Source organism: Triturus cristatus, chromosome 11 (genome assembly GCF_964204655.1).
Source record: "Triturus cristatus chromosome 11, aTriCri1.1, whole genome shotgun sequence".
In the NCBI taxonomy this organism is placed as follows: domain Eukaryota; kingdom Metazoa; phylum Chordata; class Amphibia; order Caudata; family Salamandridae; genus Triturus; species Triturus cristatus.
The window spans coordinates 98,159,574-98,183,914 of NC_140594.1; positions in this window are offsets into that span (position 1 = coordinate 98,159,574).

A 24,341-nucleotide genomic window follows, 5' to 3' on the forward strand; every position below is an offset into this window, starting at 1 on the left:
CGACAAATGTGCTGATCTATTTTGTTGTTCACTAGGGAAACACTGGTCTCCCTATGGCAAATTAGATCTTTACAAAATGTGCAATGAATATCAACCTTCCGAAATCGAGGGTTCATTTCCAGAGGGCCAGCAAAAGGAGATTCTCCCCCCACAGATGAAGGGCTCACCTGACCTGCAGAAGAAGGAGTAAGCCCTGCAGGTGATGGTCCAGGCTGAGCTGCTGTGGATGTACTGGCTCGTCTTTCTGAAGAGTTACCTCCAAAAAGATGACCATGTGTCCTTCTGTGTACATCCTGGAGGTGTCTCTTCATGGTGTGATTCCCAAAGGAATACTTCCTGTTAGGATTACCTCTAGAAAGTACACGCTGACACAGCTTGCAAGTAACTAAGGGTGCATTCACCTTTTGCTGGCCTTCTGGAAAAGTAAAATAATCCCAAACATAAGAAGGCTTTTGTTTCCTCGATCTCTGCCTCAAGACAGTGCTGCTAGTGCTAGCCTCACTCTCAGAAGAGCTCTGCTGTTCTGCCATCGTATCCCAAAGACAAACCAGCTCCTTCTCCCAAGGGATCACAAGCAGAAATGAGGGGAATGGGTGTGGTGTAGGAGAGTTCTAGAACTGAAAGTAGTTTCAACCAATCAAAAGTTGTGTTTCAAGATCACATGACCTACCGTACGCTTACGGTACGCTTACGGTACGCTTACGGCAAAAAGTACGCGTGCGCGTAAAAAAGACACGCGCTTGCGCGCATGCGCATAACAGTCACTCCCCGGCACTTCCGCGTAACGTGCGCGTGTGGCGTAAGCGCGCACGCGTCCCACGCGCAGTACGCGCGGCTACGCAAAGTGTGTAACTATACGCAAGCAGCGTAGATAGATTACGGACGTTGCGTAAACCGTACGCTTACCGTGAGCTTACGGTACGCGTACCAAAAAAAAATTAAAAAAAAAAAAAAAGAACTGGAAATAAATTTTACATGTTTATTTTAAAAAATATATTAAAAAAAAATATTTAAGGATTTTAAAAATTAAAGCATAGTCTTTATAAAAGGTAAGTAAATTAAATTAAAAATATGTTTGAAAAAATTGAAGAATAAAAAAAAAATTAGCATTTAAAAAACCTTGCAAATTCACTGAAAAAACCATGGGTTTCACACACGTTATAGTTAGGAATTAGCATTTAAAAAACCTTTGAAATTCAGTGAAAAAACCATAGGTTTCACACACGTTATAGTTAGGAATTAGCATTTAAAAAACCTTAGAAATTCAGTGAAAAAACCATAGGTTTCACACATGTTATAGTTAGCTGGACATTTTACTCGTAAAAAACCAATGAAATTGCCCCGTTATAGTTAGTTCAGCTAACTATAACTCGCGCGCCCGCAATGCACTGCTGATGACGTCACATATTACATCACTCATGACATGGTCAGTGACATCACTCATGACATCACTGATGACATCTCAAATGACATCACTGATGACATCACTGATGACATCATCCTTGTGATAGAGTGGCAGACCTCCTCTTCCCCTAATATAACCTTTGACACACACATTCAAAAATAGAAACTACAATGTTCAAAACAATGGACATACCAATACCAGTTAAAACAACCTTTTCAGTAATTCTAAGATCCACATACACATCCACTCATTCACCAACAGTCCAATTCAGTCACTCATACATGTACTCACTCATCATATGTACTCATACACCTATACATCCTGTTACACAATGCCACTCATCCATAGAGTTACTCACACACATAGTCACTCATGCTAACAAAGAATCAAACATACATTTACTTGCATATACAGTTATACACACACCACCACACTTACTTCTACGGAAACTTACACATACTTAGTCTTTTAAACAATCACTTATAGAAACACATACTTATTCATACAAGAACTCTTTCAATCTCTCACTCTCACATATACTCACATATATACACCAATAGTCACATATACTAGTTTAAAACATATGTAGTTACTCATAAAGACACTATTGAGACAGTCATTCACTCAATAACACATCCATGCACACACTCATCCACCCATACAGTCCTGCACACATGCTGTGTTCAACACATACAAACAGTGAGTCACTCATTCATACACCTATGCACTACGTAATACCCCCCACCGAACCATGCAGACACTCAGACTGATACTCAAAAAACCAACTAATAACCTATATAGACACCCATGTATCTACTCACCAACCCATGCAGCCACTTATACACAAAGTGAGAGACTGATACAGATATATACATATTTAAACATTACTCACTAAAACATGTATTCACTATGATACACTTAATCAGTCAGTTAAACAATCAATTTTTCAAAAACAAATCATCCATTTAGACACTTATATACCCATTTATTCTTCCATTGACCTTGAGATATACATATATAAAACATATTTAATTTTCAGAAAAACCCACATTCACTGGATGATGTCATCAGTGATGTCATCAGTGATGTCATTTGAGATGTCATCAGTGATGTCATGAGTGATGTCACTGACCATGTCATGAGTGATGTAATATGTGACGTCATCAGCAGTGCATTGCGGGCGCGCGAGTTATAGTTAGCTGAACTAACTATAACGGGGCAATTTCATTGGTTTTTTACGAGTAAAATGTCCAGCTAACTATAACATGTGTGAAACCTATGGTTTTTTCACTGAATTTCTAAGGTTTTTTAAATGCTAATTCCTAACTATAACGTGTGTGAAACCTATGGTTTTTTCACTGAATTTCAAAGGTTTTTTAAATGCTAATTCCTAACTATAACGTGTGTGAAACCCATGGTTTTTTCAGTGAATTTATATATATATATATATATATGTATATATATATATATATATATATTACCTACTGGCAGTCGCCAGTAGGTAGTTATAGTTAGGACCACGTTTCCATAGGAAATCCGCAACATTCTATTTTGAATAACTTTGGCGCCGGTGGACGAATCCTCGCGAATTTTTCAAAATAGGTGGGGCGCTACGCTCCGCTCCTTCCTTGAAAGTCTCGGGGGGATTCGTCAAGCGGGGGCTGAGATAAAAGGGGGGTCCCAAAATGCGTTTTTCCCATGCATTTTTCCATAGGACCTTTAGACAGGGATACAGCCCGAACGGCTGAACAGAATTACTTGAAATTTGGCAGAGAGGTAGTCCCTAGGTCAAGGAAGTGCCTTTTGTAGGTTTGGTGTAAATCTGTTCAGTAGAATCTGAGAAAATAGCCTTTTAATCAATATATATATCTGTGGCAGCTTACCGTGCGCTTACGGTGCGCTTACCGTACGCATACGGTGGCGTGCGCGAGCACGATTCTGATTGGCTGTTAGATCTTAGTAAACATTCGAATCGGTCGAAACCAGGAAGCGGCGGCCGCCATTTCGTGTTTTTCACTCAGAAAAAAAAGAGTGATATCTTGAAAAGGGGGCAAGGTGGAGAGTTACAGACCCCCTAACATTTGTAAGGGGGTCAAAGAAGGACAGAAAAGTACAAAGAAAACATTTATTATTTTTTTTAAAAAAATCGCGGGGTACGCGTACTGTAAGCTTACGGTAAGCTTACCGTACGCGTACGGTAGAAAAAAAAAAAAAAAAGAGAAATAAAATTCAGATTTAAGTGTTTAGATATTAGGGGGCTCTAAAAAGAGCCGTTGTGTTTATGAAGTGATTTTTTAGTGGTACCTACAAGTAAGTACCGATGCAGAGTCTAAGGTTCAAGAGGAAGACTCTGTTCCCTTCATCATTGAAGTGTACACCATCTCCTCTATAAATGTCTTGCATGTCGTAACGCAAGTTGTTGTGGTAAATGGAACCCATACCATAGTCACGGAGGAAAGCAGAAACAGATTTGTTGACGTGCTTTCTTGCTTTGTCAATCTGCGGACAGAAATGATTGGACCAGTTCCATTTTTGACTTTGGCATATGTTAGAAAACACAAAGGCAGTTTTAGGGAAAAGTGAAAACAGTTGTGCAAAGGTGTCCTTCAAAAGCATTTCCAGACCTACCCCAGTCAAAGTGCCTAGGTCATTGCCACCACAGTGCACTATTATGAGGTCAGGGTGTTGGATTTGCATGAAGGATTTCACCAATGGCATCAATTGGTGCCACTTTAACCCTCTCTGACCAATCCATTTAATGTCTACATTTGGCAAAGCAAGGTCTCTCACCATACCTGTTTTCTCTGCATACTTTTCACTCCAGAAGACATAGCTGTGCCCTACAATCCACACTGTGAACATCTTCCAAGGAGATCTGGATGCACTCAGGAGGTGTAATTCAGTAGAATGGGAAAATGAAATGAAAGACAGTTTGGAAATGGAGGCATACATATTTTTTTCATAAAAAAAAGAACTGATTGGCTGTTTCATACCATTCTAGAATAAAAACTAGGCTGCATGTGTAAATTAATAGAAGCATGTTTTGTATTGGTACAGAAAAATGTGTTACCAAAGAACAGTACTTTGGATTTGCTGTTAGGTTTGAAAAGTCAAGCACTCTTGCTCTGTGGAATTGAAACATTGTTTGGCGAACTTCTGACCTAACTCCACACAGCAGTGTTCCATGAGCTGTTGCTATGGTAGCAGGCAGAAGTCAAGTTGGGGGAAGGGTACTAGGCAGAAGTCAAGTTGGAGGAAGGGTACTTTTGGAAAAGGGTTGGTTTTCAACCAATAGAAAGAGAATAGGAGAGAGGTGTAAAGAAAAGAGATCCTGGCTCTGATAATCTGCTGTTTGAGTGCCACATTTCTTTCACAGCTAACTAATTTTAAAGGTGAGTTTAGAGTTTGAGAGGGGATGTATATGGTAAATTAAGAAATGAATAATAGAAATGGAATTCCTTTTGTTGAAGTTGTGTTTATCATTTTCTGTTTTGGGAGAAATTTAAATGTGAGGAACATGTAAAATAATATGGACTATGTTTTCACGATAAATTAAGGTGTACTGGTATAAAAAAAGAATAGTTTAAGGGTTTGAGGTTGGACTCAGTAATGCAAATACATTCAGCATCACTAAGGCTGGTTACCCTTGCTGGAATGTAGGCAGTCACCCAGGTTACACATGGTGGTGGTCTGAAAAAGCAGTTTGGACATGTGCAATTAAAAAAATCTGAAAAGTGGATTCATAATGTGTCAGTCTGTAAAAGTGATCATCACTTGTCAAAAAAAAGAGCAGTAAGTGTGCTTTCAAATTGGCAAAGAAATTTCGTTTTGTGACTAATGTGAAAATATGACTCTGTGTGCATATAGGAATTACAGGCAGAGATTTATTGTGTACTGCTCTGGTGATTTCATAGTTGCATTAGTAGTAAAAAGGGGGAGTCATTTTTTGGTGCAGAAGCAGACTCTTAGCACACACCCAGCTGCTTTCCATGTGGAATCATGCACAGTATTTACAAGCGAGTGGGGTTTGAGGTTTCAGTCTGTAATGCAAATACATTCAGCATCACTAAGGCTGGTTGCCCTTGCTGGTATGTAGGCAGTCACCCAGGATACACATGGTGGTGGTCTGAAAAAGCAGTTTGGACATGTGCTTTTTTAAGAATCTGAAAAGTGGATTCATAATGTGTCAGTCTGTAAAAGTGATTGTCACTTGACAAAAAAAAGAGCAGTAAGTGTGCTTTCAAATTGGGAAAGAAATTTCGTTTTGTGAGTAATGTGAAAACATGACTCTGTGTGCATATAGGAATTACAGGCAGAGATTTATTGTGTACTACTCTGGTGATTTCATAGTTGCATTAGTAGGAAAAAGGGGGAGCCATTTTTTGGTGCAGAAGCAGACTCTTAGCACACACCCAGCTGCTTACCATGTTGAATCATGCACAGTATTTACAAGCGAGTGGGGTTTGAGGTTTCAGTCAGTAATGCAAATACATTCAGCATCACTAAGGCTGGTTGCCCTTGCTGGAATGTAGGCAGTCACCCAGGTTACACATGGTGGTGGTCTGAAAAAGCAGTTTGGACATGTGCAATTAAAAAAATCTGAAAAGTGGATTCATAATGTGTCAGTCTGTAAAAGTGATTATCACTTGTCAAAAAAAAGAGCAATAAGTGTGCTTTCAAATTGGCAAAGAAATTTCGTTTTGTGACTAATGTGAAAACATGACTCTGTGTGCAAAGAGGAATTATAGGCAGAGATTTATTGCGTGTTGCTCTAGTGATTTCACAGTTGCATTACATGGAAAGGGGGAGCCATTTTTTGGTGCAGAAGCAGACTCATAGCACACACCCAGCTGCTTACCATGTTGAATCATGCACAGTATTTACATGCGAGTGGGGTTTGAGGTTTCAGTCAGTAATGCAAATACATTCAGCATCACTAAGGCTGGTTGCCCTTGCTGGAATGTAGGCAGTCACCCAGGTTACACATGGTGGTGGTCTGAAAAAGCAGTTTGGACATGTGCAATTAAAAAAATCTGAAAAGTGGATTCATAATGTGTCAGTCTGTAAAAGTGATTATCACTTGTCAAAAAAAAGAGCAGTAAGTGTGCTTTCAAATTGGCAAAGAAATTTCGTTTTGTGACTAATGTGAAAACATGACTCTGTGTGCAAAGAGGAATTATAGGCAGAGATTTATTGCGTATTGCTCTGGTGATTTCACAGTTGCATTACATGGAAAGGGGGAGCCATTTTTTGGTGCAGAAGCAGACTCTTAGCACACACCCAGCTGCTTACCATGTTGAATCATGCACAGTATTTACAAGCGAGTGGGGTTTGAGGTTTCAGTCAGTAATGCAAATACATTCAGCATCACTAAGGCTGGTTGCCCTTGCTGGAATGTAGGCAGTCACCCAGGTTACACATGGTGGTGGTCTGAAAAAGCAGTTTGGACATGTGCTTTTAAAAAAATCTGAAAAGTGGATTCATAATGTGTCAGTCTGTAAAAGTGATTGTCACTTGACAAAAAAAAGAGCAGTAAGTGTGCTTTCAAATTGGGAAAGAAATTTTGTTTTGTGAGTAATGTGAAAACATGACTCTGTGTGCATATAGGAATTACAGGCAGAGATTTATTGTGTACTACTCTGGTGATTTCATAGTTGCATTAGTAGGAAAAAGGGGGAGCCATTTTTTGGTGCAGAAGCAGACTCTTAGCACACACCCAGCTGCTTACCATGTAGAATCATGCACAGTATTTACAAGCGAGTGGGGTTTGAGGTTTCAGTCTGTAATGCAAATACATTCAGCATCACTAAGGCTGGTTGCCCTTGCTGGTATGTAGGCAGTCACCCATGATACACATGGTGGTGGTCTGAAAAAGCAGTTTGGACATGTGGTTTTTTAAGAATCTGAAAAGTGGATTCATAATGTGTCAGTCTGTAAAAGTGATTAACACTTGCCAAAAAAATGAGCAGTAAGTGTGCTTTCAAATTGGCAAAGAAATTTCGTTTTGTGACTAATGTGAAAACATGACTCTGTGTGCAAAGAGGAATTATAGGCAGAGATTTATTGCGTATTGCTCTGGTGATTTCACAGTTGCATTAGATGGAAAGGGGGAGCCGTTTTTTGGTGCAGAAGCAGACTCTTAGCACACACCCAGCTGCTTAACATGTGGAATCATGCACAGTATTTACATGCGACTGGGGTTTGAGGTTTCAGCCAGTCATGCAAATACATTCAGCATCACTAAGGCTGGTTGCCCTTGCTGGAATGTAGGCAGCCACCCAGGTTACACGTGGTGGTGGTCTGAAAAAGCAGTTTGGACATGTGCTGTTTTCAGAATCTGAAAAGTGGATTCATAATGTATTTTTCTTTTCCAGAGGGGGAGAAAAAGGTGAATGCTCAATTGGTCACTTGCATACTTTGTGGTCTGGTCCACTTTATCTCTAAAAGATTTAAAAAAATTAGTTATTAATTTCTCAAGGATCTTGAGATGTGGTAATTGATTTTTAGTGTTTTAAAAAAAAAAAAAAAATACGCTTACCGTACGCGTACGGTAAAAAAAAATAAAAAAAAAGTTTCAAATAAAAAATAAAAAAAAGTTGAGAGGTAAGGTTGGCTCTTATAAGAGCCGTTGGGCTAATACAGGGATGGAGGAAAGAAAGAATGGGAGTATTATGAGCATCTACAAACATGCTGGTCTATCTTATTGTTAATAAGGGTAAGACTGATCTCCCCAAAAACAATAAGACCACCACATTTTGTACACCTCATTTCAACGCTCCCAAATCGAGGGTTGATGTCCACAGGAGAAGAAAAAGGTGATGCTCCCACATCAGAGGAAGGGCTCAGCTGAGCTGCCGATGATGTACTCGGCTGAGCATCTGAGGCTGGGCTCTGGTGACTTACTGAAGGGTTTTCTTCAGCATGTCGAGCAAAGGTCCTTGGGTGTCTGTCCTGGAGGTGTCTCTTCATAGAGTGATTTCCAAAGGAGTATTTCCTTCTTGGATTTCCTCTTGATAAAACACGACCACAAAGTTTGCAAGTGACCAATGGAGCATTCACCTTTTTCTCCCCCTCTGGAAAAGTGAAATACTCCCATACAAAAGAAGTCTTTTGTTTCCTCCTTCTCTGGATCATGGTGGTGCTGCTGGCCTCACTCTCAGAAGAGGTCTGCTGTTCTGCCATTGTATCCCAATGTCAATCCAGCTCCTGCTCCTAGAGAATCACAAGCAGAAATGAGGGGAATGGGTGTGGTGTGGGAAGAATCTGGAACTGAAAGTAGTTTCAACCAATGAAAAGTGTTCTTTCAAGCAGTAATGAGGGGAATGGGTGTGGTGTGGGAAGTTTCTGGAAGTGAAAGTAATTTCAACCAATAAAAAGTGTTCTTTGTAAGTCACATGACCTGCCGTGCGCGCACGTGACGCTTACGGTGCGCTTACGCAGCGCGTATGTCACACTCGCGCATGCGCATTACACGCCCCTGCGTAACCGCGACGTTGCTTCCGGGTGTACGCGTACATCACGCACGTATTGCGTATCGCGCATGCGCATTACACGCCCCTGCGTAACCGCGACGTTGCTTCCGGGTGTACGCGTACGTCACGCACGTATTGCGTATCGCGCATGCGCATTACACGCCCCTGCGTACCCGCGACGTTGCTTCCGGGTGTACGCGTACGTCACTCACGTACGCGCACCGTACTTATGACGTACGAAGCGCGTACCGTCAGCTTACCGTACGCGCACGGAAAAAAATGCATAAAAAAAAAAAAAAAACCTTTCCATAATGCAGGATATAGTACATATATTATTTTATACAAAGGGTTACAAAAAATGACAAAAAAAAATTTGCATTTAAAAAACCGTACAAATTCACTGAAAAAAAAAAACATGGGTATCACACACGTTATAGTTAGAAATTAGCATTTTAAAAACCTTGCAAATTCACTGAAAAAACCATGGGTTTCACACATGTTATAGTTAGGGATTAGCATTTAAAAAACCTTGCAAATTCACTGAAAAAACCATAGGTTTCACACACGTTATAGTTAGGAATTAGCATTTAAAAAACCTTAGAAATTCAATGAAAAAACCAAAGGTTTCACACATGTTATAGTTAGCTGGACATTTCACTCGTAAAAAACCAATGAAATTTCCCCGTTATAGTTAGTTCAGCTAACTATAACTCGCGCGCCCGCAATGCACTACTGATGACGTCACATATTACATCACTCATGACAAGGTCACTGACATCACTCATGACATCACTGATGACATCTCAAATGACATCACTGATGACATCATCCTTGTGAAATAGTAGCAGACCTCTTCTTCCCCTAATATAACCTTTAATACACACATTTAAAAAAATGAAACTAAAATGTTCGAAATAATGAACATATCAATATCAGTTACAACAACCTATTCAGTAATTCTAAGAACCACATACACATCCACTCATTCACCAACAGTCCTATACAGTCACTCATACATGTACTCACTCATCATATGTATTCATACACCTATACATCCTGTTACACAACGCCACTCATCCATAGAGTTACTCACACACAAAGTCACTCATGCTAATAAAGAATCAAACATCCATTTACTTGCATATTTAGTTATACACACACCACCACACCTACTTTACAGAAACTTACACATACTTAGTCTTTTAAACAATCACTTATAGAAACACATACTTATTCATACAGGAACTCTTTGAATCTCTTACTCTCACATATACTCAGTTATATACACCAAAAGACACATATAACAGTTAAAAACATATGTAGTTACTCATGGAGACACTATTGAGACAGTCTTTCACTCACTAACACACCTTTACACATACTCATCCACCCATATAGTCATGCACACATGCTGTCTTCAACACATACAGTGAGTCACTCATTCATGCACCTATGCACTACGTAATACCCCCCACCGAACCATGCAGACACTCAGACTGATACTCAAAAAACCAACCAATAACCTATATTGACTCCCATGTAGCTACTTACCAACCCATGCAGCCACTTATACACAAAGGGCCTCATGTAGGTAGCGAAATACCGGTCGGTAACGGCCGATTTTCGGTAAATATGCCGTTACCGACCGGTATTCAGACAAGTGAGATGTAGGAGTCCAAAAACCACTTTTCGGTAAATATGAGGCGGTAAATACCGATTCATAGTTACCGAATTCTAAAATACCGATTCATATTTACCGAATACATTATTAACGAATCGGTAAATATGAAGTGGTAAATATGAAGTGGTAAAAATTTAAAATGACATGTAGGAGCAGTCGGTAATTAAGAAATCCAGGAAAATCGGTAAATAAGAGTCGGTAATTAACACGGGTGGAAAGCAGGTGGTAACCATCAACAATGCACATAAGCAATCCCAAAATGCAACAGCGTGGACAACATGGCCGCCATGTACGTCATTGCAAGGCGCCTACGTCTACAGGCAGCAGGACTGAGGGTGTGGCGACGGGAGGAACAAATCTACAGACAGCGCATCACACTATTCCAGCTGACTGATGCAGAGATACATGAGAGGTACAGGCTACACCCCGAAACCATCATGGACCTGATAAGGGACCTGCACCCACTCCTGGACCAGCCAACAAGAAGGGCGCACGCCATACCACCACATGTGCAGGTGCTCTGCAGCCTACATCTACTGGCATCCGGCAGTTATCAGGTGGTGACAGCTGCGGTGGGTGGTGTATCCCAGAGTTGCCTGTCCCGTTTCTTCAGGAAGTTCCTGGATGCCATGATGCAGAGAATGCACCACTACATAAGCTTCCCAAACACACAGGCTGCACTGCAGAAAACAAAAACAGACTTTTATCACATGGCACAGTTCCCCCATGTCATCGGCTGTATTGATGGTACACACATCCCAATCTGTCCACCAGCTGATACAGAGCACATCTACAGGAACAGGAAGTCCACCCACTCCATCAATGTGCAGGTGATCTGTGATGCAGGGAACATCATCACAGATATTGTTGCAAAGTTTCCTGGGAGCACCCACGACTCTTACATCTTCCAGAATAGTGGGATCTACACACGACTGAGTGCCGGCGAATTCGGAGAGGGATACCTGCTGGGTAAGTAACAGTGACGCCCCTTGAAACCTGCAAATCAGAGTGTATAGAGGCATGTAACTGATGGTTCCCTTTTACTCATCCAGGCGACAGTGCATATGCATGCCGTTCATTCATCCTCACTCCCTACCTACACCCAGCAACCCAGAGTGAGAGACGATACAACGTGGCCCACAAATCTACACGCAATGTGGTGGAGCGCACGTTTGGACTACTGAAGAGCAGGTTCCGCTGCCTCCACAAGAGCGGAGGCGCACGCCAGTACAAACCCATCACCTGCTGCAAGATAATTGCCACTTGTGCAATGCTGCACAACCTTGCCACGAAAAAAGGTACAGATGTGGAACTAACATATTTTGAGGACAACGAGGATGAGTCAGGCCAGCCAGAGGGCAGCGCAGCTAGAGTGCCAACTGCAATCGATGGGAGAGAGAGACGGGCAGAGATCACATGCAACTATTTCTGAGTAAGTGTGGGGACACAGCGAGTTGTGAGAAGTCATGACGTAGTTTAATGTGGCACCACGCCATGAACACATGAACAGGCCAATCTGGCAATATGCCATCTATACAATGAGTATGTCCAGGGTTACGTCACCCAATGGCAAGTGGCTAAGCAGGGCCACATCAATGTTTGCGCATACGCGCTGCAGTGGTGGATTGCACGGCCTGTGCATCCTCACTAGAGCCAACCCCAAGCCGCCTGCTGCTCCTGCGTGCTTCGGGGACGGGGGGTGTGATGCTGCTGCTGGTGTCGATGCTCTCCGCAGCATCCCCTGCAGCAGTTGTCGACGCCTGACTAGTCAATAGCACCCCTAGTGCACTTGTCACCTGCACCATCCCCCGAGACAGGTCGCTGCAGCACTGTGTTAGGCCCTCCTGCATCGTCACAGAGCGCCGGCAAAGTAGGGAAGTCGCAGTTGCCAGACGGTTGAGTTCCCTGCTGGTAGTGTCCCTTCTCTGGCGTTCCCGGCGCCGTGCTTCGATGTCAGCATCTAATTTGCTGCACAACTGCTGGATTGACTGGGACATGTCCCGAATGCCCGCAGCCATGCCGCCAATGTTTGTGTCCATGTTGACTAAGCTTGTCTTCATCACCCGCATGTGCCTCTGGACTGACATAACTGCCTTTGATTGTAGGCGCTGTTGCTTCAACATTTGGCCCTCGAGCCCCAAGAAGACACCATGGCCGTCAGTGGGTGCTGGTGGACTCTGGACACGCGACCTGCGGCGCCCTCTTGCTCCCGTCTGTGCTGCCTGTGAGGTGTGGGGCACAGTGGGATGGCTCCCTTCCTGGGGCCCGGTGCGGTCTTCTGGGCCCATGCTGTCGTCTGACGAGGTGTCTAAGGCTCGTAGCCTGGCTGCTGGACGCCTCCTCATTCTCACACCTGCAAGCGGAGATGTGGCCGGTGAATCGAACATGAGTGGCGATGCTGGCTCTGGTGGTGGTGATGCTGGCTCTCGGTGAGGTGATGCTGGCTCTGTGTGCGGCGAGGCTGGCTGCGTAGGTGGTGCGGCTGCAAGTGGGCCTGCTCCCTGGTCTGAACTCGTGCTGGCTAGAGGTGATTTTTGTGGCCGGTGTGCCGTCTCCCCTGCAGCATGCCCTGTACTGCATGATGTCACATCTGTGGACAGAAAAACAACATTGGCTCAGTGTCCCCGAAGGGCTGCATTGCAAGCGTCACAATAAATCATTTCACATTCCAATCTGTCCTCTGTCTCCTTGTGCCTCGAGTGCGTGACATGCCTTGTTGCCCTGTGACATTTACGTCATGGTTAGTGTTGCCCTGACTACATCTCCCGGAATGCATTGCCTGTCTGCACTGACACGTGTGGACTGCAGTGTGATTCTCGTTTCACAATGGGGGATGTGGGATAGGGGTAGGGGAGGCTACATTGCTGTGCTTTCGTCTTACCTTGCTGTGTTGCGGCTCTGGCAGAGCTGTCGGCGTCCCCAAGACCCACGACGCTCTCTTGCTCGAGTGTGGCCTCCACCAGCTCCTCCAGTTCGGTGAGGGCAGGTGCCCTGTTGGTTCCACCTCCGGTCTGGCTGGCCTCCTTCTGGATGTCGCCCATCTTCCTCTTGGTCACAATCCTCAGGTCATACCAGCGCTTTTTGAGGACCTCAATGTCCCTGTGGGTCACTCCCACAGCATTGACCTGCGCCTGGATGGCCAGCCATATGTTGCGCTTTTCGGCATCAGGCACTTGCAGGGATTGCCTCCCAAACAGCTTCTGGTGCTGCTTCACCACCTCCTCCACCAGCACCTGGAGTTCCTTGGGGCTGAATTTGAGCTTCCTCCTCCTTTCCCCTCCGTCTTTCTGTGTTCTCTGGCTGGACATGCTGTTCATTTCCCGCTCGCACATGCAACTGCTCCCTGCCTCTCCTCTGCACTCCGAGCCTCTCCAGGGTCGGCTAATTATGTACACCTGCCTGGGTGTGGCCACTTCGGCTAATTGTGTACACCTGCCTGGGTGTGGGCAGTTCCTGGTTGGGTGGGCTGTCGTTGCACAGGATTAGCTGTTTCGTCAAGTCATGTGATGTTATTTACCGAATCCGTACGTACCGATTCGGTATTTTCCGATTCGGTAGATACCACCTCGGTATTTTCCGATTCGGTAGATACCACCTCGGTATTTTCCGAATCGGTAATTATCACCTCGGTATTTACCGAATCGGTGAATTCCGATTCGTATTTACCGAATGTTACCGAATCGGTAACTGTTACCAAATTTTTACCTACATATAACTTACCGATTCTAATTTACCGATTCGGTACGGCTCGGTATTTAAGAACCGGTAAAATTTATTTACCTACATGAGGCCCAAAGTGAGAGACTGATACAGATATTTACATATTTAAACATTACTCACTAAGCCATGTATTCACTATGATACATTTTAACAATCAGTTACACAATACATTTTTCAAAAAAAATCATCCATTTAGACACTTATATACCCATTTAATCTTCCATCGAGCTTGAGATATACTTATATAAAACCTATTTAATTTTCTGAAAAACACACATTCACTGGATGATGTCATCAGTGATGTCATCAGTGATGTCATTTGAGATGTCATCAGTGATGTCATGAGTGATGTCAGTGACCATGTCATGAGTGATGTAATATGTGACGTCATCAGTAGTGCATTGCGGGCGCGCGAGTTATAGTTAGCTGAACTAACTATAACGGGGAAATTTCATTGGTTTTTTACGAGTGAAATGTCCAGCTAACTATAACATGTGTGAAACCTTTGGTTTTTTCATTGAATATATATATATATATATATATATTCAGTGAAAAAACCATAGGTTTCACACACGTTATAGTTAGGAATTAGCATTTAAAAAACCTTAGAAATTCAGTGAAAAAACCATAGGTTTCACACATGTTATAGTTAGCTGGACATTTTACTCGTAAAAAACCAATGAAATTGCCCCGTTATAGTTAGTTCAGCTAACTATAACTCGCGCGCCCGCAATGCACTGCTGATGACGTCACATATTACATCACTCATGACATGGTCAGTGACATCACTCATGACATCACTCATGACATCTCAAATGACATCACTGATGACATCACTGATGACATCATCCAGTGAATGTGGGTTTTTCTGAAAATTAAATATGTTTTATATATGTATATCTCAAGGTCAATGGAAGAATAAATGGGTATATAAGTGTCTAAATGGATGATTTGTTTTTGAAAAATTGATTGTTTAACTGACTGATTAAGTGTATCATAGTGAATACATGTTTTAGTGAGTAATGTTTAAATATGTATATATCTGTATCAGTCTCTCACTTTGTGTATAAGTGGCTGCATGGATTGGTGAGTAGATACATGGGTGTCTATATAGGTTATTAGTTGGTTTTTTGAGTATCAGTCTGAGTGTCTGCATGGTTCGGTGGGGGGTATTACGTAGTGCATAGGTGTATGAATGAGTGACTCACTGTTTGTATGTGTTGAACACAGCATGTGTGCAGGACTGTATGGGTGGATGAGTGTGTGCATGGATGTGTTATTGAGTGAATGACTGTCTCAATAGTGTCTTTATGAGTAACTACATATGTTTTAAACTAGTATATGTGACTATTGGTGTATATATGTGAGTATATGTGAGAGTGAGTGATTGAAAGAGTTCTTGTATGAATAAGTATGTGTTTCTATAAGTGATTGTTTAAAAGACTAAGTATGTGTAAGTTTCCGTAGAAGTAAGTGTGGTGGTGTGTGTATAACTGTATATGCAAGTAAATGTATGTTTGATTCTTTGTTAGCATGAGTGACTATGTGTGTGAGTAACTCTATGGATGAGTGGCATTGTGTAACAGGATGTATAGGTGTATGAGTACATATGATGAGTGAGTACATGTATGAGTGACTGAATTGGACTGTTGGTGAATGAGTGGATGTGTATGTGGATCTTAGAATTACTGAAAAGGTTGTTTTAACTGGTATTGGTATGTCCATTGTTTTGAACATTGTAGTTTCTATTTTTGAATGTGTGTGTCAAAGGTTATATTAGGGGAAGAGGAGGTCTGCCACTCTATCACAAGGATGATGTCATCAGTGATGTCATCAGTGATGTCATTTGAGATGTCATCAGTGATGTCATGAGTGATGTCACTGACCATGTCATGAGTGATGTAATATGTGACGTCATCACCAGTGCATTGCGGGCGCGCGAGTTATAGTTAGCTGATCTAACTATAACGGGGCAATTTCATTGATTTTTTACGAGTAAAATGTCCAGCTAACTATAACATGTGTGAAACCTATGGTTTTTTCACTGAATTTCTAAGGTTTTTTAAATGCTAATTCCTAACTATAACGTGTGTGAAACCTATGGTTTTTTCACTGAATTTCAAAGGTTTTTTAAATGCTAATTCCTAACTATAACGTGTGTGAAACCCATGGTTTTTTCAGTGAATTTGCAAGGTTTTTTAAATGCTAATTTTTTTTTTATTCTTCAATTTTTTCAAACATATTTTTAATTTAATTTACTTACCTTTTATAAAGACTATGCTTTAATTTTTAAAATCCTTAAATATTTTTTTTTAATATATTTTTTAAAATAAACATGTAAAATTTATTTCCAGTTCTTTTTTTTTTTTTTTAATTTTTTTTTGGTACGCGTACCGTAAGCTCACGGTAAGCGTACGGTTTACGCAACGTCCGTAATCTATCTACGCTGCTTGCGTATAGTTACGCACTTTGCGTAGCCGCGCGTACTGCGCGTGAGACGCGTGCGCGCTTACGCCACACGCGCACGTTACGCGGAAGTGCCGGGGAGTGACTGTTATGCGCATGCGCGCAAGCGCGTGTCTTTTTTACGCGCACGCGTACTTTTTGCCGTAAGCGTACCGTAAGCGTACCGTAAGCGTACGGTAGGTCATGTGATCTTGAAACACAACTTTTGATTGGTTGAAACTACTTTCAGTTCTAGAACTCTCCTACACCACACCCATTCCCCTCATTTCTGCTTGTGATCCCTTGGGAGAAGGAGCTGGTTTGTCTTTGGGATACGATGGCAGAACAGCAGAGCTCTTCTGAGAGTGAGGCTAGCACTAGCAGCACTGTCTTGAGGCAGAGATCAAGGAAACAAAAGCCTTCTTATGTTTGGGATTATTTTACTTTTCCAGAAGGCCAGAAAAAGGTGAATGCACCCTTAGTTACTTGCAAGCTGTGTCAGCGTGTACTTTCTAGAGGTAATCCTAACAGGAAGTATTCCTTTGGGAATCACACCATGAAGAGACACCTCCAGGATGTACACAGAAGGACACATGGTCATCTTTTTGGAGGTAACTCTTCAGAAAGACGAGCCAGTACATCCACAGCAGCTCAGCCTGGACCATCACCTGCAGGGCTTACTCCTTCTTCTGCAGGTCAGGTGAGCCCTTCATCTGTGGGGGGAGAATCTCCTTTTGCTGGCCCTCTGGAAATGAACCCTCGATTTCGGAAGGTTGATATTCATTGCACATTTTGTAAAGATCTAATTTGCCATAGGGAAACCAGTGTTTCCCTAGTGAACAACAAAATAGATCAGCACATTTGTCGCTTTGAATAATTTTCCCATGCTTCCTTTCCTCTGTCCCTGCATGAACACAACGGTTCTTTTAAGAGCCAACCTTATCTTTCATCTTTTTTTTACATATGTTTTTAAAAACTTTTTTTTATTTTTTTTTACCGTACGCGTACGGTGCGCGTACTTTTTTTTTATTTTTTAAATAAACATTGTCCTTGAGAGACTACAATTATTATTATTGACTTACCATACTCACTGAAAAAATATTTATTCATTTCTTTTTTTAAAAAATAGTTTTAAAAATGTTTGTAGTTTTCGAAAATTTTCTATATCTATCTGGAAAAAAAGAAAAAAGTATTAATATTTTTTAAACATTTTATAATACAGTACACATATTTACATTTTTTACCAAAAAATCTTTTTGCCTTATTTTTGCTGTTTTTAGAATATATTGCATTTCACTATAAATTGTGAAAGCAATTGCATTCATCATTTTACAGCGGGCAAAAAAAAATACCAATCACAAAGATTGTATTAAAAAAGCCCTGATTCTTTTTTTAATTAAACTTAACATTATAGAAATGCATAATATTGTAAAAAAATATCATCTAATACCAATACTTATTTCTTTAAAATACCGTCTGATATGTTTGTTTCAGAACTATAATCACAATATTATATCTCAAATAACTCCAAAATACATCTGATTTCATTTCCTTTAGGCCAAATAGTAATTTTAATTTTTTTTTTGGAATAAATTTCCAACGGAAATCCAATAAAATTCTAAAGTTTAATTTGTCCAGATCTCACCGATTCTCTGTAACATTTTGGTTCACGAAAGTTTTTTGAATAATTTATTTAGTCCACAATAGAATTGGTTACTTTTCCACATGGCCAAATAGTAATTTTTTAAATCATTTTTGAAAAAATTTCCAATGGCAGTCCAATAACATTCCAAAATTTAAAATGTGCAGAAGTTACCGATAATCTCTAAATTATTGGTTTTTCAAAATTGCATTAAAAATTAAAAAAGTCCACATTACAATTGGTTATCTTTCCATTAGGCCAAATGATAATTTTAAAAATCTTTTTTTTACAAAATTGCAATGGTAATCCAGTAAAATGTTAAAATATTTTGTCCAGATCTTGCCAAGTCTCTCTAAAATTTAGGTTTCAGGAAGATTAGATAGGAATTTGCTAAATCAAAAGGCAAACGTTGTTTGAAAATCAATTGGGAATCATTACACAGTGTCCAGCCTTTTTCACATTTTAGATAAACTGTGTAATGTCCAGAAGTAACAGTAGGTCCATCATGGAAAATTATTGCAACAGTTACAAAAGTTTTTCCTGAAATTGATAATTGCTGTCCTGTAAACTTCTTTATTAAAGTATCCAATTTTGAACCATCAGCTCTACATCGTTGCATCATTAAAATTACATACTGTCCGTATTCCTTTAAAATTAATGTTGAAAACATGTCAGAATTACACTCACCACATTTCATGCTATGATTAGCATCTTTAACTAATTTTGCAAAAGTGACTGTTTTACTCTCTGGCAATGTCAAATAAATAAAGCTTTCATTATCAACAATAGAGCCACATATATTATAACAATTATCACAACTATGTTCCCATTTATAAGAGAGACCAAAAAAAATGTCAATGGGAACTCCTTCTTCTTCCACTACCTGAAGAAAATACATCAAAAATTCATGTGCATCTTGCTGTTCATTTTGAGAAAACTGTGTTCGTCCTGAACATACATCTAAAAGTTTTCTAATGTCAGTAGCACTTTCTATTTGAGTTTTATCTTTACTCAACTTTTGAAAAAGGAGACTCAGCTCTGAACAGAATCTTTTTCCCTGATTTACTATTATCTGCTCTTGCAAACTTTCCAGATAAAATGCAACATTCAGCACTACATTTGCGTAGCAGTTGACACCAGAGCTATTTTCAAAATGACATCCTACAACCTGTTCTTCATTTTCCTTTTTCTTTTTGCTTGCAATTACATCACTCCTCTTTTTTTTCCTCTTCTCTACATCTTCACTACAGATATTCTCATTTTTTCTTTTACGAGAAACTACACGTTTCTCCAACACAGGATACTGACCTAAATGAGGAGCATAGCTTCTTCTTAATCTATTATACTCCTTTACACAATTTGTATAAGCACTAACTTTTGATTCTTCAAAGTCTATCATGAATAAACCTGATAATGTTTTGACTCGTGACAAAGCAACATATGCCATACCTTCTTTGAACACAGTTGAACCAATGTTCACAAATGCACAATCTACAGTCAATCCTTGAGACTTGTGAATAGTTACAGCATATGCTAGAGAAAACGGAAACTGCTTCCTACGTACATATAAGTCTTTCACAAGCATAAAACGAACTGTACAACGACAAATATCTTTAACTTCATCTATCTGATCAAATTTTATTTTTAAACATTCAATTCCTTCTTTTTTCTGATAATTAATAAAACCCACAACTCTTCCCATCGCTCCATTAACTAAACCTTTCTCAACATCCAAATTTCTCCTTAAAAACACTCTACAGTTCATGCAAACATATAGATTTTTTTCTAATCCAGCTGTTTTGGAGATGTTCTTCTCTAGTGAGTCCAATTTATTTTTCAGTTTGCCTGTTACTGTGACAGTAATTCTTCCATCCTCAATTTTGTCCACTGCTTCCAATTTCCTGATCTCTTCCTTTTCCAATTTCAAAAGCTCCTCATTGAATATTGAGCATTCACGTAGAGTAGGCATTAAGCAGATGACACTTTTGTTTTCTGCAATGTTCTTGTATATCTTCTCTGCAACTATTTCTTCCTTTGGAAATAAATTATGTAGCAGCCGAGTCTGTAATGCTTTTTTGCCAGCTTCTGTGAGTAGTCCAATCCTGATATCTTTCAGAATACTTCCATATTCTTCATCGTTTGCTTGCCTCATATTAGTTGTAAGTTCCTTGTACTCAAAGAAGGACCAAATATTTGTATTACCGATACTTCCCAATGACTTCTTCGTGTCTTCATGTGTCACAGTATTAAACACTGGTTGTCCTTTAACTGGAGTAAGTTGCAAAAGATCTCCAAAAACTATGACGTGTTTTCCACCAAATAACACGTCATAGTCTGTCTTCAAAATTTGCTGCATTCTTAAATGCACAAAGGCAAGCATTAAGTTTGATACCATGCTCACCTCATCAATAATGAGAACTTGCATCTTCTTCAATACTCGTGAAACTTCCAAGGATGCTTCTCCAGTTAGCTTGTTGAATTGTATTTTGTTCTCATGCTCCACTGGTAACATTAGCAAACGATGTAAGGTGATTCCTTTTATGTTATATGCTGCTAACCCAGTTGGAGCAGTAACCACACAAGACAAAGTAGAATCCGTTTTTTGCTTTAGGTAGCTTCTGATGACTTTAATTAGGAAACTTTTTCCAGTGCCAGCTTGTCCGCTTACATACATCCTGATTGGATGAAATGATGTGCATGAGCACTCTTTTTTTACATGTAGAAATCCGTGATCAATTTTGTTTTTGATCTCTTCATAAATTTGTTGCTGCTCTTGATTCAGTTGTCTTTCCAAATTTTCTAAGTCTATAAATTCTTCTTGAGCTTGATTCATAGCTGTTTCCACTTCATTCATGGCTATTGATGCTTCATTTTCAACGATTGGTTGTCCTAGGGGATCTTGACTGTGTGTTCCTGAACTTTGGCTGTCCTGAGAACTGTCTCTAGCTATTTCTGCTGCAATTGTAGTTTCCTGTTCAATTTCTTCATTTAACATTTGCAGATAAGTTGTGAATGTATTGCATTGTATGCTGTCTTTGCAAGCATTAAATGAATCCTCATAGCTTTGAAATTCTCCCAGTAGTTCATCCTCTGTACGCCATGGTTTAAACAACTGTAAAAGAGCCAAGTAGTAAAATTCTTTCTTGTCGGTAGTGTCGCAACTCAGCTTCCGATGATTTATCAAACTTCCTTTGCTTTGCTTCACCAAACATCCTTCTTCACCAACAACTTTATATTTTCCATTATTAATGTCTTCTGCAGCTTTCCGTGAATAAATGTAGTTCTGCAACACTTCATAGAGACACATGTTCTCCAGATGATGACTTCTCTTGGGATAATATGTGTCCAACATGTTTGTTTTCAATATATCTGTACTTTCTGGGTCATTCTCGGCCAAATATTCAATTTCTCCAACAGATTTCAGTACCCGATTTCTCATTGCTGCAAGGCCTAAACTTGCCCAAATTATTCTTCTTGACTTCGAGTAGAGACTTGCAGAAGATAACCTATCTGAACATTCGTAGGATCCAATTTCTCGATGCGATAACATCTTCAAACTGAAACTGTACAGCTTCTTACTGACAGTCTTCTCATGAGAAATCTCTTCCCACATTTCCTTCAATTCTGTTTTTTCTGATTTCGTAATGTAAGACGTTACATATCGTGCAACAGCAATGGAATTGTCAGCTACATACTGTATATCCATGTTAGCGTTCCACATGGATAAAATGACTGGGTTGTAGTCATTTATATTTTTTGATTCTTCTTTTCTTTTAAGGTTGTAGGTATTCTTAGGTGATTTTCTTGTGATAGTATGTCTCACAGCTGACATAAAACTGTTTACTCTTCCATTTGAAAGAACAGGTCTAGGAAATCCAAATCGACATTTAGTGTAGTATTTTTCTTTGCTCTTGTATTTCCGTCGACAGTATTTTCCACACCGATGACTTTGGAAACGTAAAACTTGCTCCTTTAACTGTTCTCTTCTGTGCTTTTTGGTATACCACATGTTGCATATTCTTCAATGTAAGATAACACTGCTTCATCAGTATCTGTTCCAAACTTTGGGGCATCCTTGATCCACAACAGCATATGAATATGAGGAGCACCTCTTGCCTGGTACTCTTTTCTCCAAAAGAAATCCACTACTTCTCCAAGGGGTGGATTTTTTTTATTGCAGATGAAGGACATCATAGCCTCAAATCTATGATTGAAATATCTGCAAACATTAACCGGATCCAATGAGCACAGTTCTCCTGCTGTCTTGTATTCGATGTTTTTAATGTTTGAATTGGCCTCTCGTAGAAAATCCAGTAAATCATCCCAAGCGTACTCGGCACAGCTTAGGGTAAGGAACCATGTTGGTGTTCCTAAATTGCGTAACATGCATTTTAGTTCACCATGGCGTCGGTACCAATATTCATTTGTCCCACGCTGACAAGCCATCAGATTGATCAGTTGTGTTTCCAAATGATCATCTCGGTGCTGCACTTTCTCCATAAAATCCTTAGCAGACACATTTTGTAAATGTACTCCACTTTTTAAAATGTGATTTACTGCATAAGACAGTGCAGACAAGTCGCTTTCAAATAAAAGATGAAACAAATAAGGAATACTTTGTCGAAATCTGGGATCTTCAGCATATAGTCTTGTAGTCCGATACTCTGAAGCTGGAATCTGTTCTGGACGTTCATCGTATCGTCCTCCTTTTCCCGTAGGAAACAGCTGGGGAAAACATCGAGCTTCCAAGCTCTCCTCCCATACACTCACGGGAGTTCCTTTTGCTTTCTTCATCTGAAAGAGATCAATATTGTCTCCCATAACTTCTTTCGAATGAAGAGGATGTATGCTAAAATGTTCATAAATTTCTTCTTCCTTTGTCTTGTCCACTTTTTCAATTTGTCCAGTTGGTGTTTCTGTGTCTTCTTGAAAATCTTCGTCTTCTTCTTCTTCTTCTATATAAATTGATTCATACCATTTGTTATTTTTTTTCAAATACAAATTTGCTCTTTGTACTTTCCGCACATCTACCAGCTCCTGCCAAATCTTCTTATTCTTTGTAGGTACACCATTAACCAGAATAATTAATGGTTCAGTTTCCAAAGTATCCTCATCAATAGTTTCCATATTTTTTTTCAAATCCAAGGGCAAATACACCACTCTACCTTTTAAACCTCTCAGTAAATCTGAAGGATGTAATTTACCAGTTTTGGGCTCCATACGTACTATGGTCTGGAACGGATGAACACATTGAATGAGTATAGACTCATATGTATTTAATTCAGAAAGTTCAGCAGGAATAGCATCCAATTCTAAATTATTATGTACAGCTCTGGTCGGCATTCTATTTTCCTCTAACTTGTTGTAACAGTATTTACAAATACGCTGATCTTCACCCAATTCAAAACAATTTTCAAGAAATATATATGTGGCAAAATCCATCCACTTATAATTATCTTCATTTTCACTCTTTCTGTAGAGATCAACATTCCTAGTTTGTTTTCTATAATGAGTTCTGCGGCAACAAATACAAGTAACATTTGGTCTTTCATTAGAGACTATTGCAAATTTTGTTATGTGATCATTAAATGTCTTACTTACAGAAGGTTCTATATTCTCTTCCACTTCTTCCTCATTTACTGTGTCCTTCTCTGCACTGTTTTGTTCAGGACCAAAGTAACAAAACTGAATTTCATCAACAACCTTCTCTACATCTGATACCGTTCCTCGGAACAGAGCCCTATTCAATTCATTTAACTTTATTGCTGGACTTTTGGCAAAATACAACCGTCTCACAAACTTTCTCATTTCAGTATGATGAACAGCCAGCATCCTAAAATGATGGAAAACACTATTGCACACTTTTCTAGATAGACAAGCCAGAGAATGACCCTGCAAACCAGTATTCTCTCTCACTCTGCATGGATCCAGACTTTGAAGCACCTTAATCTTCTGTTTTACACTTTTTTTACTATA